Raw genomic sequence first — 19,470 nt, 5'->3', positions numbered from 1 at the left:
CGAAACTTGGTATGTGCACTTCTTTCTGGCGTAGGACGGATAGTGTTGAAAATGGGCAAAATCGGACAATAACCACACCTACCTCCCATATAACGGTAATTTTCAGAAATACGAAAACTGCCATATTTTAGTAACTAATAAAGATAATTCACTCAAAATTGATATTTACAATAACCTTTAGACGAAAAATAAGAATGTTGTAAATTTTTCAAAAATGGGCGTAGCCACGCCCACTTATGGTTACATGTGTATATCTTGGTAACCGCTGTACCAATTTCTTCCAAACTTGGCACAGTTGTTGGCCTTGGTATAACATACGAAATGGCCTAAAATTTTTAAAATCGAACAAAATAACCACGCCCATATCCCACATAACGGCAATTTAGAGAAATACGAAATTTTCGATAAATCTGTAAATATTAAAGCTAATTTATTCAAAATTAATGCTTGCAATAATTCTTTACCAGGAAATACGTTTATGATAAAATGTTGGAAAATGGGCGTGGCACCGCCCACTTATGATCACATATATGTATCTCGGTAACCGTTCTACCAATTTGTATCAAACTCGGTATGGTTATTGTGCTTGCCACATAAAAGCAAAACATTGAAAATTATTGAAATCGGACTAAAACTACGGCCGCTTTTCATATAACAGTTAATTTCAGAAATGCTTGAAACTTACCATGTAGCAGTAGCTTTCGGAAAGGGGAAATATGTACATATATTTAAAACTTGCGCCGGGTATTTAATATTCGGCTCCGCCCGAACTTAGACTTTCTTACTTGTTTAAATTGTAGCCTGAGCCTTTTTTGGAGAAGATTTAAATGAATTCACTCATAGCTTCGCTAATGTAAACGAAACTAAGGGAAAACTTAGAAAATTTTTTAGATCAATCTACTCAAAACTTATAATTTGTGCGACATACTGGTAGTAGAAGTTCAAATATTTTGTAATGGAGGAGATAGAGGTCATTATCATCAAATGGCTTATGACTACCTATTGACTGTTCAGCCCAAAAACGTTGAGGCCGAAATATGTAGGTTTTGTATGTAAAAACTTCAGGTCAAGATTAGAAGAATCCGCTTTGAATGCTGCTCTTACGAAAACATTTTAAGTGCAATAATAATAACAGCGGCACAAAAAAGGAGTCTGTGTTTTTAACCAGGCCCACCTACCAACATGTACTTCGGACCAGCTGAATCCGATTCTGAGATCCGTTTGACTCGTACGCCATCAAAATTTCGAGTAATCTGGGAAAAAGGCAAAAAACTCGCCATTCGCCATTTCTCTATAGAGTAGAATAAAGATATTTAGAGAAATTTTTTTTGTATATTTTTGTTTAATGTTTTTTTATTAATCATTACCTTCAAAAGTAAAGTTTCTCAATCACATAGTTTTTAAAAACAATTTAAAAAATGTTTCACTTTAAAATTTTCCTGATTTAATAAATATAACCGAAAATATATAAATTCTCCTTTCATTGATTATAAACGAGAAAACATAAAACAAGGGCATACACCCTTTTCGAAACGATGCATTTTTAATTTATCTACCCTCCTGTATCAAAATATGATTTTTCACTCTAAGCTAGCGATATGTGACTTTTACAATAAGTTTATCGTAAATCTTAAATAGTTTCATATTATGGTTTGTTTAAATGCTTTCAGATATTGAATTTTTACTCATATTCATAAAAGTTATGACTCAATGTGAATCCCGGGACAAATCCCGGGATCCCGGGATTACTTAAAAAATATCCCGAAACGCCTGGATCACAATTTTCCTCATATTTTGGCATCCCTAATATGTACATACATTAATTCACAACTAACCAACCTAAAGGTATTGGCCCAATGCAGGCTTGCTTTGCTTGCCTCGCATTGAGAACTGTCAAAAGTTATTTGGAATATACTAAAACGTATGAAGGCTGGCCAAATGGCAGCTTTGCTTCACTTGCTTTAAGCGCCTCAAAGTTTCAAATAGGCAAATGTTTTATTTGAAAGCGCTTTGTAGGCTTTTGACAAAAAGGTATGTTCCCGTTCTAAATGAATTCAAACTGCTGTGCCCTTTTATAAACAAAAACTTGCTTACGTAATTAAAAAAAAAATATATATAATATAAGCTATTCAAAGTTTAATAAAAGTGATTATATGTTTCCATATTTACCTTTAACATATCGCTGACTAAAAAGTTGCTAAGTCCATTTTTACAAATTTTACAGGAACTTTGAATACAACATTTTGCGTGTTTAAAGCAAAGCAAAACTCCATACGAATCATAAGGATTCGATCTTTATTAAAAGATTTCGTATTATTTTGGCCTTATAGGATTTTCGGGGCCTCTTCTGGACTTAGAAAATTTGCCTTCCATTGAATATAAATGAGAAAAAATAAAACAAGTACCTTAATCCTTAATTTCGCTTGCTTCCTATATCATGAGGTTTCACAAATAGTGGGCTTAGCAACTTTTCACACAAAGCTAGCGATATTTATGATGTCAAACTACTGGTCAGTCGTCTCTTGAAAAATTGGATTTTTTTGTTTTTTAATAAATGTACCTATAGCTATATATGTATAATTATTATAATTCCTTTGAAATGCAAAAATTAATTCGCATCAATTTAAAAATAAATCTGAAAAGATTGCTTGTATTTTTTTTTTAGTTTTCTGGAGTTTTGAGGGAAAATTATTCTTAGTGTAAGGGAACAGACCTTAATTTTTTAACTACACAGCTGGTAGCTTTGACAGCGTTCCAAGCCGCCATTTGGCCAAACGAGTTTTTGAAGTAAATCAAAGCAAATTAAAGTAAAGTAAGGCGTGCAAAGCAAGCCTGCATTGGGCCAGCGCCTTAACCAAAAAAATTTTTAATTTTACAGGAGAAGCAAAAAACATTATGAAATGAGTATCAAAACAGGAATGGCTTTTTAAAAAGCGGCATGTAACTCCGTTGTTTTTTAGAGGACACTAATTTACTCCAAATATCTCTTAGCAATAAATAATACTGCTATAGACTTTTAGGAATTAGGCGTGGCACCGCCAACTTTATGACTACAAGGTGTATCTCGGTGACCGCTTTATAGAATTCTACCAAACTTGGTTTATTTTTTTTTTAAGTCTAAGTCAGCATATCATCGAAAAAGTTTCAGATCGGGAAAACCCCCTGATTATCACGCAATAAGCATGGGTAACACTGCGCTGCGCAGCGCAATTGCGTTAACACCGTAGCCGGAGTTGCTGCGCCAACACCAGTATATGGACAGCGCCAGCGCAATTAACACCAAACAACACATGAGGCACTTACACAATTCGCCTTAACTCTTTGAACATTTACACGTACTTTGGTTTTGCTTTTGAGCGTTGAGAACGCAAATCTTTTACTGAAGAATGATGAGAATATCGCGTCATTTTCTACATTCCTAGCAATTAAATTCGGTTGGCGGTACAAGCGTTGCTCAGCGCCGAAAATTATAGAAATAATAGATATGACACCACTGAAGGGTGTACTACACTGTATGACGATGGGCACTGTGGGTGACACTCAGATGGCGCCGTGTTCAACTCATTACACTGCGCTATTGCGCTGAGTTAGTGCGCTGACACCACAGGTGGCGCTGGCGTTATTGAGCTAGCGTCAAAAAAAATTGCGCTATTACCCATGGCTATCATGCAAATGTGGTTTAGAGCAAGTTGAAACGACGATACTTGATACCTGCGCCGGGTATATAAAGTTCGGTTTCGCCCGAACTTATACTTCCTTACTCGTTGGTACTAAAACTTGAACATTTTTATCGAAGGTGTATTTTAATACATCCTAACAAAATCTGTGAAAAACCCAGTTTCGAAAAAAGTGTTGGTTAGGGTCTTTGTGAATTCAGGTAGCGATATGTATCTACCTTTACAAAGCAATATTTCTAAAAAATGTTTATCACTGAAAATTGTGTTGTTATTCACAATAATAAACACAGTTTTCAAACATTTTAGTTGTTGTAAAAATCCTAATTAGGCCTACAACTCTTTCACCCACGACCTCTCGGCACAATAAACATATGCTAGTAAACACGTATGGCGTTAAAACGCCATAGGTAGATATGTATGTAGTGTGACTTTTCGGAAAGGTGGCAACTCTGATTAATATTAGATATTTTCTAACTAAAGCTTTCATAAATCTCTTTGAATTGAACTCATATTTTAATATTTCATATAGCTTGTATATACATAAATAACCTTAATTCGACTTTTCAAACGTGTGGCAACCCTCTTCAAAGGAATTTTAAAACTAACGTATTAAATGTCTTTCGTTTAACATTGTGATACAACCAGGCCCGTCGAGAGGGAGGCGGAAAGGGGTGAATCCCCCCCGGGCCCGGGCTTCTTAAAGGGGCCCGAAATATCAGAACCACAACTTGTTATTATTTTTTTTTACAATGTAATTGCTCCTTCGTTATAGGCCTTCATTATAAACATATCACGAATCGTGCTGATTCTTTCCGACTATATAAATTAAAGAAAATTATCATTATAGCTCAAAACGCGGACTGTTACTGTTGCTTTTCAAAACCCGCTGAAACTCGCTAGAATACAACTTTCGGATAGTTTTTCTTCTTTCAACAGCTGCTTTAAATTATCGAAAAAGTCTGCTCTCCTTATTAAATGTTTTTTAAAGTCGGTACACAGTTTCATAGCATAAGGATGGAACTCAGAGCTACGTATTTATTGAACTGATAACATTAATTGTGAGGTCAATATTTGCAAAAAATAGCTTGTAGTCTGTTTTATGCAATAAGTAGCATGAATAAAGCAGACTTGCGATTTGACATGTAATCCAAAGAAATCAAGAACATAATAATTATGAATACAGACTTATGTTGCTGTGCAGCTGTAAGTCGTTTCAGAAGTAATTTTTTGCTTAGAACTCGAACTGGAGCTTACAACTGTGCCAAGATATTGAGGTTTTCCGGGGTTAAGTACACGAAAAAAGGCTTTAATGGTCACTTTTGTTTGCTCTATGACATTTAGTACTGTTATGACCATTCAAAATGTGCCTTAGAGAGTTGCTTTACGAGTTTTTCTTCAGAAACTATGGCCATTGGAAGATGACGTAATGAGTTGGAAAGCATATGCTTGGTTTGCCGATGTTAGATTCGAGGACAAGACGGTTAAAGTGGACGTAACTCTTGAAGGAAAAATCGTATAGCACCATCCGAGAGTGAATTTTGAAGGACAATAATAGTACTAGAAAAATACTTGAAATAATTCCAATAGATTTTGATTATCTAATCAGAAAATCTTCTTCTTTTAGCTTTTTGTTTCGCTTCTTTTGGCCTCGTTCCTTTTTGAAAAAATATAATTCTCGCGTTTGTTTACTTTTCTACGTAATTTTTATTTTCTGGGCCTATTTGAGTAATACAGAGGCCCGGCTGGCTTGGCCATGTCGTTCGATTGGGCACCGAGCCTCCAGCTCTGAAAGTATTCAACTCGGAATCCGCTGGTGGTAGCAGAGGAAGAGGGAGGCCCCCACTGCGATGGAAAGACCAGGTGGAGAAGAACTTGGTTTCACTTGGCATTTCGAATTGGCATCAGTTTGCACAGAAGAGAAACGACTGGCGCGCTTTGTTGATCTCGGCCAAAATCGCTTAGGCGGTTACAGCGCTAAATAAGAAGAAGAATAAAAGGATTTGAGTTAAAGATAATATAAATTTTATCTATGAGTCAATAGCACGTTCAATAGCTTACAATGTTGCTTTCAAAATGAGCACTATCTCTAACTAAATAAAAAATAATTTTACATGAAAATTAAATTAGTAAAAAAGTCGGTTATACGGTTGACAAACGGGCTCGCTTATTTGCATAAACAGCCTTTATTTGCTTTAACTCATGCATTTTCCTCTTTAAAATGTGCATTAGCAGCCGAACAAATGCACGAAATTTTTGGGAATTAACTCGGATCAGGGAAATTTTCAATGAAAACACTGGTAAAAACGGCGAGCTGTTGTCTTTTGTACAAATAAGCAAACAAAGCAGGCGAGTTTGGCATCCGTGCTAGCCGAGTGGTAAGAGTGGCGTGCATTTTGAAGGACAATAATAGTACTAGAAAAATACTTGAAATAATTCCAATAGATTTTGATTATCTAATCAGAAAATCTTCTTCTTTTAGCTTTTTGTTTCGCTTCTTTTGGCCTCGTTCCTTTTTGAAAAAATATAATTCTCGCGTTTGTTTATTTTTCTACGTAATTTTTATTTTCTGGGCCTATTTGAGTAATACAGCGGCCCGGCTGGCTTGGCCATGTCGTTCGATTGGGCACCGAGCCTCCAGCTCTGAAAGTATTCAACTCGGAATCCGCTGGTGGTAGCAGAGGAAGAGGGAGGCCTCACTGCGATGGAAAGACCAGGTGGAGAAGGACTTGGTTTCACTTGGCATTTCCAATTGGCGTCAGTTTGCACAGAAGAGAAACGAATGGCGCGCTTTGTTGATCTCGGCCAAAATCGCTTAGGCGGGAGCTGTTGTCTTATGTACAAATAAGCAAACAAAGCAGGCGAGTTTGGCATCCGCGCTAGCCGAGTGGTAAGAGTGGCGTGCTACAAGCCTATAGCTGCCAGGTTCGATCGTCGGTTGGAACGATTGCGAAAAAAATGTTTACTTTTGTTATTTATTTTATTTTATTTATATATTTAATAATAATAATGGATTGGCGCTTACACATATGTTAGCGCTTGGCCGAACTTCTCCTCCAAATTGTGGCGTGCGCCTTGATGTTGTCACACAAAGGGGAGGGACCTACAGTTTTACGCCGACTCCGAACGGCGATTGTATTTTTATGAGAAGCAATTTTTCATGGCAGAAATACACTCGGAGGTTTGCCATTGACTGCCGAGGGGCGACCGCTGTTAAGAAAAAACCTTTTCTTCTATATTTTTGCGATGTTGCTTTGACCAGGGATTGAACCCAGGCCCTGCGCACTGCTTACCGCTACACCACAGCGGCTTACTTACTTTTTTTATATCACATTTTTTATTTTATATCACATTTTTCATTTTACTATTAGCTATTTTAAATGTTTAGAGTTGAGTTCTATTAAAAAGTCAACAACAACTAACTGAAAGCAATGTTAAAAAAGTATAGAACTTATAAAAAAATTAATTAAAACGAAATAGATAAAAATCCTACTCGCCGTGGGACTCGAACCCACGACCCTGCGGCTCATTAATCCGCAATACTGACGTCTGTCAGGGCAAAATTATTCGCAGTTGTGTGCTAGTATATGCATAAGCATGCCCGTATGTCTCGCGTTTTACGTTACAAATAGTTTTCCACCGAAAACATATGGATAATAAAGAAACTGCTTTATTTTATTGTGAAAGAAAGCCGAAAATGCTCGAAGAAACCAGATTTTTCAATTCTTTAGTCTGGTGGATTCCGCGCCAAAAACCCTTTTGATATTTTGGACTGTTCCATTACATTAGAAATGCTGCCGACTTTATTTTCACTTAGAAAGTTAAACGCTGATTATTTTATCGAAGTGTGTTTTTATTAACTTCAAAGTAATACAGGGCAAACGAAGAGAAGCAAGTACAATGCAAAAAATTGTGGTCCTTAAATATACACAACCTTTAATTTCATGTTGTGCTTTTTTAATTTTCATTAATTTAAATGTTTCCCAGGATTAAGTCAATTTTCATGATTCGGAGAAGAAGATTCGTGTATATTTGCGTTGTCCGATACCTTAGAATATGCATGACCCAGATATAATCAAAAATCTGCGAAACCTGAGAAAACATTTTTTCCTTGGTTTTTTTTCGGCGATTTGGGTCATATGCTTTTAAATTAATACAATGTATATATAGGGACCCGAGATTTTTTAGTACCGGGCCCGAGTTTTCTCTCGACGGCCCTGGATACAACTTCAGTTAACTGATGAATTAACTTGAATTTTAACGAATAAGTGGCAACTCCACTTAATATACTACAAAGCCTTTTCAAACACATTCGATTGATCCCCATATTTTAATAATTCATTTAACTTATAACATAATTTGAATTTTAGCTGGTGTTCAAATACCTCTTAAATATTCCAAATGTTCAAATAAATAAATTCTTACCACTCTTCCATTTTAAGCCCATATTTTAATATTTCATGTGACTTCATGCATAGTTAAATTAAATCCGCCTTATGAAAGAGGTGACAACTCTCTTCAAAATCTTTTAAAACTAATACCTTCTTAAACCTCTTTCGTCTGACCCCCATATTCATATGATTATTTAAATTACCTTAACTTAAATTGAATTTGATTTTCTAAACATGTGGCAACCCCCCTAAATATAGTTCGGAAACAAAGATGCAGCAAGAAATATTGTGGCCATGCGAAGAGTTACGAGATCTAATTAGCTGCACTATAGACCATTTTAAAACACATTTAATCTACTATTAATAATATCTTTATCTGATTTGGTGGAACTCTAGCTCTAAATTGCAACTCTGCTTACGAATATGGTTTTTTACCCCGTTGTACCGCACTTCCAATACCGCGCTGTTTGAGTACTGCATGGTATTTGACACTGCAAATCGTAAGTAAATTGGAACGCGACATTTTGGAAAGTTTTAGCTATTTTTCTTTAGTTTATAATTTTTGATTAAAGTGTTGCTCATTACTCATCCAACAAAATTTGACAAGCATTTTTGTAGTCCATTAACCCTCTAGTAGGCCAATTTTTGTATGAGTTGAAAAATTCAGGAATGGGTGATTTTAGCACGAGAAATCCAAAAATGATGTCCATTTCGATCTGTGACAGTAACTTTTCCTACAGGGGAGAAAAGCCAAGACCGTCTAGAGACGGGCTCGCCGATATATTTTGACGTATTTTCAGCTTTCTCTTACACAATGTTGACCTACGAACCGGCAATCCCGTCTGCAGACGGTCAAAAATGCAAACTGGGTTTTTATATGTCGGCAAGCCGGTCTGTAGACGGTCTGTGTTCGAAAGCAATTTTCTCCATTTCGAATGGTGACATAATTATAAAACTTACGTCAAAATACTGTGCTTTTAACTACGAAAGCCACTGAATTTTTTTGTATGAAAAAATGTTTCAAAAGAAAAAATTTCTTTAATTACGAAATTACTTAACAGCAAGAAATAATTAATTTTAACAGAGTCTTTCACAATCTGTGATTCAACTGCCGATTAAAATAAAACGGATTGACATAACGGATTAAAATTTACATCGTCGTAAAGGTTTTCTTTTTTTCTAAAGATCATGCTTTTCGAATATAGAAAAAAATTATTATAGGTGCACTAAATACGTGTTTAGTTAACGGCCGTCTGGAGGCGGTTCAACCTACTAGAGGGTTAATTAAGTGTAATAATATGCAATTTTAAGTAGTTAGTAGTACATTTACCTTTGATTTCGGCACTTTTTTGTGGACGGTGTGCATTTTTTTCCTTAAAAAAAAAAATCGAACATAATTTAGAAAAACTGCATTGCACGGCCAGCAAACAATAATTACAAAACTCATCGCGATTATGTAGCAAATAGCATAATAAATACTAAAACTTAATGGACTACAAACGTGCATACTTAAATAAAAAGGTATAAATAAAAGAACCACAATTTGAAAGATTTTTCGAAACTTTAGGGCTCTTGGTTCCACCTTAAGTATTATCTGATCGGAAAATGGTTTAAAACGGTTCAATGTGATCATGTTTTGCAACTTTTCCGCAATATTAGAATTTCGAAATCGCAAAAATAATTTTTTCGCTCTACCCTAACGTGAGTATCAACCCTACAAGAATTGTGTGATGGAAACTAACACATTCTCATTTATCTTACTAACACATTTGCAAATTTTGCGTTGGTTAAAAAGAGACCACTAAATAAGGCCATAAGTCGGAGGAAGATGGATTATCACATGTACACAAATATTTACATCACGTTTTGCGCATTATGGCCTGACTATGGCAACTTAACGTAACTAATGGCTCTCTGTTAAAAATTCTGTTAAATGGGTGTTGCTTGTAATTGAACAGCCGAAACTTAACGTAACGTAATGCCACGGCGAAATCTGTTTCATTTTGATTCTCTAAGTTCTACGTTCCGTTAAATTAAGTTAAGTTGCCATAATCAGGCTTTTACTCTTAAAAAGTTGATTGAAGTACTTGATTGAGATCTCCATCACTAGTGAGTATCACATGATTCATGTCATGATCAATCAATTGACTATCACTGTTCTTGTAGGGATGCTAGCGGGCGTGTGTTTGGATCTACATAGAGCGCGCGTGTGTTTGGGTCTACATAGAGCGCGGCGTATGAGAGTGGGCAAAACTGACCCGTGCCAAAATCAAAGCTTAGGTTGGAAGATGTGCACGTACATATGTACCTACCGTGCAGGGAAACCGCGGACTAGTGAATCTAATTTCTAGTTCCGGACTAGGTCTTATTCGCCAAAAAGGAACTAGTCCGATAGAAACTAGATCCCCACCAGTCCAAAATCGGCGAAAAGTGGTACTTTTAAAAAACTAATTTTTTTTCAGATTTTTTCACTAGAAATCTATATCTAAAGTGACGAATTTAGAAATGGTTCGGAACTATAGAAAAGGGATGCAGAACGAACTAGATCTTATTTGTCGAATTTAGAACTAGTTCGGAACTATCGAATAAGGGATGCAGCGGGGGCTTGTTTACTTTACATAGATATGTGTTCGGCGGCTTTTTCGTTCAAATACGCTTCTATTCTGTACTTCGCAGATGCTTATTCATAGCTTGATAACACAAAACTAAAATTTGTGTTAACATTTCAACATCTTGGGGTCGTCTGGAATCTAAGAAATAACAGCGAGCCCCTCTGCAAACTCAGCTACAGCTAAAGGTATGTAAACGTATATTTCTTAAAATCATTCAAACAAATTTAATTTCAAATTGAAAACACATTTCTTCCAAAATAACTTAAAATCGCACACACGGAAGAACCAAANGTTCGGAACTATCGAAAAAGGGATGCAGCGGGGGGCAATTGACACTTCCTAGGACATCGCCATGTTAAATTCGCCAGTTGCTTGCATGCAAAAGAGATTTATCGCGAACCAGTACTAGGTCTAAATGTACTAGAAGCACACCAGTTCAGAACAAGGGATTTTCCCACAGGGTACTTAAATACATATGTTTGTACGAATTGGCGTATATGTGAGCACATAACCAAGCGTAACCAAACTGTAGTACAGGGTGGGCCAAATAAGACCTACCAATGTCACGCAGCAGGGCCTAGCAGTGTGCGCAGTTGCTCCATCTTGTTGGAACCACAAATTACGTTGCTGCTCTGCCAGTAGCTGCCGTATCGATAGTACTATCGCCGTTAACCACGTTATTTAATAGTGTGCAATTGAAACCTTAAATTTGTAAATTACACATACAAATATTTTTTTTTAATTGAATGAATCAAAAGAAACTTTTTATAATAATAGAATAAACTTATTATTTTTTCAGTACATCTGAATTAGATATGTATACTTATGTACATACATACATTTCCATGCACTTGAATAGGGACAGGCAAAATCTGAATTTTTTATATGGAAAAGCGAGTGAATGTGGTTATAGTAATACATAATACAATAATATTTAGTACTACAAAAACAAAAAATATTAGTTTAAATCTACAACTCAAGGACAAGGGAAATTAATAACCTTTTACCTTTTTAGATATCATAAGAAAAAACGAATAAAGTGCTGGTGAAAATAATATTTTTACCTGTTTTGACTTTTTTTTTGTTAATTTAATGTTTATAAATTTTTTGTAAATGATGTACAAAATATAAACAAGTAATTTTTAGAAAAAAAACGACTTCAATTCTCATATAAAAATATATATATATATATTTCATGATTCAATGATCGGATCTAAACCGGATTAGTATGAGGCCGCCTCTGGGAAACTACCTTTCCGATGCAAAAAGAATTATCTAAATCGGTTGACGTGGTCCAAAGTTATGCGGTAACATATATAAAAAAAAAATATTCCGACGAACTGATAACCTCCTCCTTTTTTGGAAGTCGGTTAAAAATACAACAAAGTTTCATCAAAATTTCAAGACTAATAATTAAAATTTCTATAAAAAAAATTGTGCATGGAGTTTTATAGCACAACAAATTTTAATACATATAAATCGGTGCAAGTTTGTAGTCACTAAAAATCCCAATGATTCTTAGTATTTATTTTTTTTGGTGACGGTGTTGTGAGTTTCCTTCCATATAAGAAAAATAAATTTACCTTAATAAATTGTGATTTCCTGTAATGTATAAATATTTAAAATCTTACTTTTACTTGAAATTGCCCTGAGCCATGAAGTTGTGTCGAGATGTGAAGAGAATATAGTGAAGCTTTGCTAAACACCGACATCGATAGTCTTCAAAAATTATCGATAGTATCCCAGCTCTAGTTTCATCCTCATTCTCGGAGAAATATGGGCCGATAACTTTTTCGGCCATAACACCGCACCAAACAGTGTATTTGGATGGTTTAACTGGTGCTGGTGTGTTGCCCTTGGCTTTTGAGAGCCCCACAATCTACAGTTTTGCTGGGAAATGCGCTTCATCCGACATCAAAACATTACCTAATAAATCAATTTGTGTGGCTAATTGTGTAAAACGAATAACGTATTGCAGGCGTTGTTGGTGGTCTTGCCCACCCTGTATAAAAACATGTTTACCTGCTTTTTTTGTGGCCACTATTACTTTATGTTTTCTGGATTTTTCGACACATATAGATACAAAGCTGAGACTCGGAGTAAATACCCAAAATACAACGAAGCAATTAAAAAAGCTCACCTTCATTCCGTATTAAATATTATAATATTTTTACTTGCTGGATGTCAAAAACAGCGTGCAGAAATGAGGCAAAGATAAAATTGCTAAATGATAGCAGCACAAAATAAGTTTGAAATGTGGAAATAATGAGGTAATAGGTACTTCTCGTGTAAGAAAAAAATTTACTTTACAAAGCCGGACTGGAATTTTATTGAAACAGTAATACTTAAGCACAATTACCAATTTTTTCGGAATTGCGCTCATGTTAATCTAAAGTGATATAGGTATAAATTGCTTAAATTTATCAGTTTATCCACATTCTTTCATGAACGCACCTTGGTAAATAATTGCATAAAATTGTTTATTATCACAGCGCACGGCACTGCGCGCGAGTGACGAAAGCAGCCACAGTAGCATGCTGAAATGAATCGCTCATATATACACGAGATTTGGAAGTTTTTATCCAGACGTCCAATCGACATGTTATATATCGTTGGAAAGGTCTTGCAGAGTGTGTCCAGAAAATGTATTCAAGCTTCATAAGTGATTAACCGGATTCTTAAAAATTAGGATAAAGTGTTGCGAAACAAAAAATATTTTTTTGCTTTTGCCAGTTTAAGGCGGTATGTGGATGCACCAAACATATTTAGTGTTATTCTATAGGCCAATACCTTTCAAACGATACCTTATATATTGAGCTCAACCTACTAGTTGGAAAGATATAGAGCTAAATGTGTTTTGGTTCGTGTCTCCACTAGGAGATGCTTTGGTATGTATGTGGCATCTGTACGTACCTTCATTCAATTTTTTCAAACTTTCAGGAATTAAAGTACCAAAAAACTAGGAAGATTTTGTTCCAGGATGTTTCAATTCGTATGCCTTTGTGGGCGTGGCTGGTGCCTGAAATTCGAAAAAAGGCAGTTTTTTAAACTACCACTGAGGCCGCACTACTCATTCCATACCATTCAAATATAAATATGTCATAACGTTATCGCCTAAAAACTAAAAATCGGGCTGCTGATATAGATTTCGAGAATTTTCTCAAAAACTGGTCAATCGATTTTATTCTAAGTTTCCTCTAGCCCAAAACCTTAGCTTTCATTTGGTATATAGCTTATATCTGGGAAAACTCTTGTTGTGGAGATATTACGATTCAAATTGAAAAAATGTCGCTCCAAATAGCGAAAAATGGTTAAAAGTTAACATATTCGTCTAATTTGGTTACTTTAAGTTATAAACGTAACATATCCAATTTCCGCAAAGAACTGTCCGTTCCCCGATAAAATAGTTTTTGTAAATTCTTTTGTGATGAAGTCAAGCTACTAACAAAGATAATCGATAGATAAATAAGCAGTTGTGTGGCAACTCTCATATACGCTCGAAAGTGTAAATGTAACGCCCATTGTTTATTACAAAAGAAAAAAGGCTTTGCAATTTTTTTTTTTAAATATTGGTAACATTTTTTTTAAGTTGTGGCAACCGTGCCCATAGACGGTTGCAGCTGCAGCGCGATGGCTAATAGGGCTTTCGCACGAGGCGATTTTTCAGGCAACTTTAAGTTGAAAGCAAAAATCGCCTCGTCTGAACGGCATTTCAACTAATAGTTGTCAACAAAGTTGGTCGCCAGCCAACTTTGAGCTCGTTCAACTTTTTTTCCTTGCGACCCTGTGTTTGTTTACATTCTGTATACATACCACCATTTTGAAATTGTATTCTGGCGAGTGGCTTGGTAAAAAAACACTTTTACCAACGCTTGGCTTACCAAATTTACGCCAATTGATACAATTTTGCGATCTAAATTCATTTAAAATAATGTAAATAACAATTCGTGTTGAATCGAAAATCGCCTCGTCTGAATAGGGATGGCAACTTTTTCCCTTTCCACTTCTCATTCAACTTCGCATTCAACTTTTGTTGCCTGTAAAATCACCTCGTTCGAATGCCCTATAACTCCCATCTTTTTGCGTGCGTTGACAATCAGCCGGTTTACTATTTCGCACACTGTCTTCAAAAAAGTCACAACTCAAAGTTTGGCATTTTTGAGATTATGCGCTATAAATGTACAATGAGCTTTTATTTATCTTTCAGCAAAAGCTGGAGCAAATTTTTGTTATAATTTGATTTAAAAAAAAAAAAACCTAAAGTAAAGTCGCCCTTGTCCATTTGGTTATCATGTGCTAAGATATAGTTCTTCGCATTTTCTGACAAACGTATTATTTTGAGTTGTATCTCTTTCGGAGACGGTGTGCGATTTATTTTGTTGCGTTAAAATTCGAGAAGCATAAAATTTAATTGTATTGCTGATATTTTTAAAGCTAAATAAGTATATAAAATCCACAGCAATTTTGACGAGTAAAAAATCAGTAAAAAATCGTTTTCTTGGCGTTCATTGTGGCATACCTTTGGCATCTGTCGCTTTGCTGGCAAAGTTATAAATGTCACACAAAGCCACAAAGTTTTATCTGGCATCAGCTTAACAGTCAGTCACTACTACGAACTATGACGGCGATAAAGTAGCAGTGGCAATTACATATCGAGAAACTGCGACGAGTTATTTAGGACTAAAATTTGATAAATGTTTGATATTAGAATTTCACATCATTAAAAACGAGTGTGAATGACCAAATCAAACGAGGAAAATAGTTAGTGATGCCAAATAAATAAATAATGCGCTTAGTTCACTCGGTAAAAGATTCCTGTTTGCAATTTGTTTGTCACTGTTTTTGTCACAGTCACGGATGAAAATCACTGTGACTGCAAAGTCACAGTCACAAATAACTTTGTTCCTCAAAAGTCACGAGATTTACCATCTGCAATCTCTTTCAAAAACAGCTTATATCTTCTCGCAGTCGCGCCTTTAGTAGTACGATTCCGGACTAGTCAGAAATAGCCAGAATTAGCCCATTTTACTGGAAATCGATCCCATACTCGGTTCTCTGGCAATTGAGAGGACAAATAAGAATGTAGATAAGGTCCTCTCTCTGTCAGAAGTTACCAGTTTTAGTGCAAAGATTTGGAGCGTTTGAAAACCAAATTGCAAACACAAGAACAGTGCACTCTGCTAATTCATGTTCAAAGTCTAGCTTTGTTATTAATTAAGAAAAATAAAAAAATTTTACTAATTTGATTCATAAGGAATACCTTCATAGCCAAAAGTATCGATATGATTAGGTATCGATACTTTCGATCTGATATTTTTCAGGTATCGATACTTTCTTTCGATACTACTTCCAAGTAAAAGTATCGATACCTGCATGGTGTCGTTTCATCCCTAGGGCTGCCAACTTGGCTCAAACTGTGCCATTTTTTGCCCTATTTTACTTCAAATGGCACTTTATTTTTCAATTCGGTACAAAATGCCAAAATGGCACTTTTGAAAAATAGTAATATTTCAATACATTTTTGTGAAATCCTTTGCTTGTACTTCTTTTTCTCAAGTAAAATTTTCTAATTTCTATAGTGTATACAATTGATTTATGTTATTTTGGCATTGGACTTTTGTTTTAGGAATGTGTTTCTAATTTTTCAGATTTTGGCACTTTTTTATCCTCAATATGGCTCTTCATAGATAAGGTAGTTGGCAACCCTGGTCATACCAAAGCAAACAACCAAAGAATTATTTTGAAAACATAAAGGCAATTCCAAACACAAATTAGGCCAATTACCTGGCAATAGCGCACTGAAACACAAACGTGGAATTTTAGCTGTTAAACTGCTGGTGCAAACGTTGAAGCTTTATGGCTGTGCCAAATTGTTTTACGCCTCAAGCCAAGGCGTTACGCATGCGTCCACAAACGAGTCGCAGTAGCACACTATTTGCCATAGAAATAATAAACAACATTGTACCTACACCAATTAGGAGTTCGAATAAATATGTATGGCAATATACATAGAAATGCATTTAACCAACAACAAAGTACTTAAATAACACAATAATACTCGTAGTAAGAATAAAGCTTCATAATCGCATCAGTAACTGCACTTGCAATGCGCACGGGAAAGGAATTGTGAAACTTGGATGCAAATAAAACTACTGCACAACCATAAAGTCTATGTGACAAAACTACACACAGAATATACTCATGTACACCTTTATGTATGTAGAAATATGTATTTACATACATAAGTATGTATTTAGTTGCACAATTTTTGTACACAAATTCAAGCGGCACTTGTTGCGCGTCTTCATAAGTATGTAGTTATTTTTATTTTTGTTTTTGTTTTTGATTCTAGCCGGAAAAAAACGCTACATGAAATTCACAAACACCCACCGCAATACACATGTTTATTAATTCGTCGTCAATGCGCAACCGTACCCACCAACCGCTCGTTGACGCTGCAAATCTCCAACTGAGCAATTAAAACAGCAACGCATTCAGCTCCCCAGCAAAGTGGAGCTCGGAACCAGTGTTGCCGCGAAACATTTTTAGCGGTAGCTAAATTCAGGCTGAAAAAGGGCTAAAAAAGAGCTAAAAATCGTCGTTGTGGCTAAAAATGGTAGCTAAATTTTTTTACCTACATATAAATATATAAGTATACACGCAAACATTTTCTATAAGTAATGATATAGAAAAACAATGAACTCTGGAAAGAATTAATATTTTATTCAACAAAAAAACTTGTTGTGTAACACAAAGCATATTAAGGGCCGCCAACTTACCTATTTTAAAGTATAGTTAAATCGTTAATGGATAAGATAACGGCCCAGAAACGTAAAAAACATACATATACATATGTATGTACAGTTTAAAAATTAATTTCTTACATAAACAAAAAAATGAGATCACATTAAGAATACATAAGTACTAGAATCATATCTATATACAGTGTCGGACAATACTAAATAACTTAAATAATTTCAAACTATGCTTCGAAAAATATCCATTTGTAAAAGAAATTTTTAAAATGTTATGTTATAATTTACAAAGAATTAAAATGTCGGTGCTTTATTATTGTCCGACGCTGTATGTATCAAACAAACAAAAGAGTATTCATTTAATGAACTCATAGTAAAATAATTTAATCTATAAACATTTTTTTTAACACATTAAATATTTATATCTATATCAATACTATCATCGCTAAGCGATTCTTCGTCGTTACAATTTTGTTCATTTCTCATTAACCTGACGATATCATCTGTAATTTCAAAATCATGACAACATTTCTGTACATTTTTTAAGCCATATCTTACAGTTAATAAAGCGTTTAACATTGCAAAATTCATTTTATTTCTGTGCTTATTTTTAACGAAATTTATTATAGAAAACGTCCTTTCAACTTCTGCGTTACTTAAAGGTAAAAGAAGCAACCGATAAACAAACTTTTTCCACCACTTAAGCTAGCGACACAATGAACAGTTTATTTGCCTTAAAGGAAAGGCGTTCGCTTTATAAGCGAAGAGTTAAATTCATGAAAATCATATACAAAATTTTAATGTCAATGATGAATAAATTTTGAAAAGGGCTAAAAAAAGGGCTAGGGGCAATTTCAAATTTTTGTGGCCAAAAAAAGAATTTGGTAGCCAAATTTAGCCACCAAAGGACTAAACGGCAACACTGCTCGGAACACACCCACAGAGACTCGTACTCAGCGTTGGCACTTTGCTACGATCGTAGTAAATTTTCTACGATTTTTCAAAAATTTGCAAATTTGCTACCCCACTACGTTTTATTCTACATGTATACTCTTACTGCAAATTTTGTAAGAAGCGTCTGACCAGGGTTGCAACTGACGAAAAAATACTTACCATCTACTTAAAAAAAATCTACCAAATCTAGAAAATGTCTACCAATAACTTTTTTAGTTACCTATTTGAAAATTGTTTATTAAGGAACTTTTTATTTGACAATAAAACGGTGTTTGAGATAATATTAAAATCATCTTCACGGTTTTCTTCAACCAAAAGCGAAAATCATGAAACTAAAGGCAACAACAAAACTTCATAATTTAAAAAAAACTTCAACTGCAGTTATTATAGGCAAATACAGTGACTCAAAAAATCGCTATGTATTTTTTTGATATTCACACGTTTTTCAAGTACAATTTTTATTTTTAAATTTTTATACCTGAGCGCACTTGTGCACAAGGGTATTATAACTTTGTTCACATAACGGTTGTTTGTAACAGGCAAACCGAATCGAGATAGATATAGACAAATGTATACATAAACAAGTAAGAAAGTCTTAGTTCGGGCGGAGCCGAACATTAAATACCGGCGCAAGTATTAAATATATGTTTTCCTCCTTTCCGAAAGCTACCGCTACATGATAAGCCGGGGTGTATACATTTTAAGTAAATTAGCGTCCTTAAATTTCGAAATATTGAAATTTCAAGCATTTCTGAAATTTACCGTTATATGAAAAGCGGCCTCAATTTTAGTCCGATTTCAACAATTTTCAACGGTTTGCTTTTATGTGGCAAGCACAATAACCATACCGAGCTTGGTACAAATTGCTAGAACGGTTAGCGAGATACATATATGTGATCACAAGTGGGCGGTGCTACGCCCATTTTCCAAAATTTTGTCATAAACGTATTTCTTGGTAAAGAATTGTTGCAACCATCAATTTTGAATAAATTAGCTTCAATATTTACTGATTTATCGAAGATTTTGTATTTCTCGAAATTACCGTTATATGGGATGTGGGCGTGGTTATTGTCCGATTTTAGAA

General features: G+C 35.0%; 1 protein-coding gene across 4 annotated transcripts in view; it reads right to left on the bottom strand.

Moving 5' to 3' along the window:
* Positions 1–17,297, bottom strand: part of LOC108359798 (protein rolling stone) — a 127,794-nt gene extending 110,497 nt beyond the window's left edge. Inside the window, exons 1-2 of one of the 4 annotated variants that reach the window (XM_017611825.1) lie at positions 17,068–17,297; positions 16,462–16,642 (exon numbers count right to left, since the gene is read on the bottom strand). The gene's annotated coding sequence lies outside the window, so the exon portion shown is untranslated. Of the gene's footprint in view, positions 1–16,461 lie in introns of all 4 variants that reach the window. The other 3 variants (XM_017611826.1, XM_017611823.1, XM_017611824.1) reach the window with 3 other exon arrangements.
* Positions 17,298–19,470: the final 2,173 nt, after the last annotated feature.

The sequence above is a fragment of the Rhagoletis zephyria genome, unplaced genomic scaffold (assembly GCF_001687245.7).
Source record: "Rhagoletis zephyria isolate East Lansing unplaced genomic scaffold, Rhagoletis_zephyria_1.1 Rzeph_scaffold_00462, whole genome shotgun sequence".
Taxonomy (NCBI): Eukaryota; Metazoa; Arthropoda; class Insecta; order Diptera; family Tephritidae; genus Rhagoletis; species Rhagoletis zephyria.
Note: the sequence above shows the minus strand (reverse complement) of the source record. Positions and strands in the feature narration are given on the sequence as shown.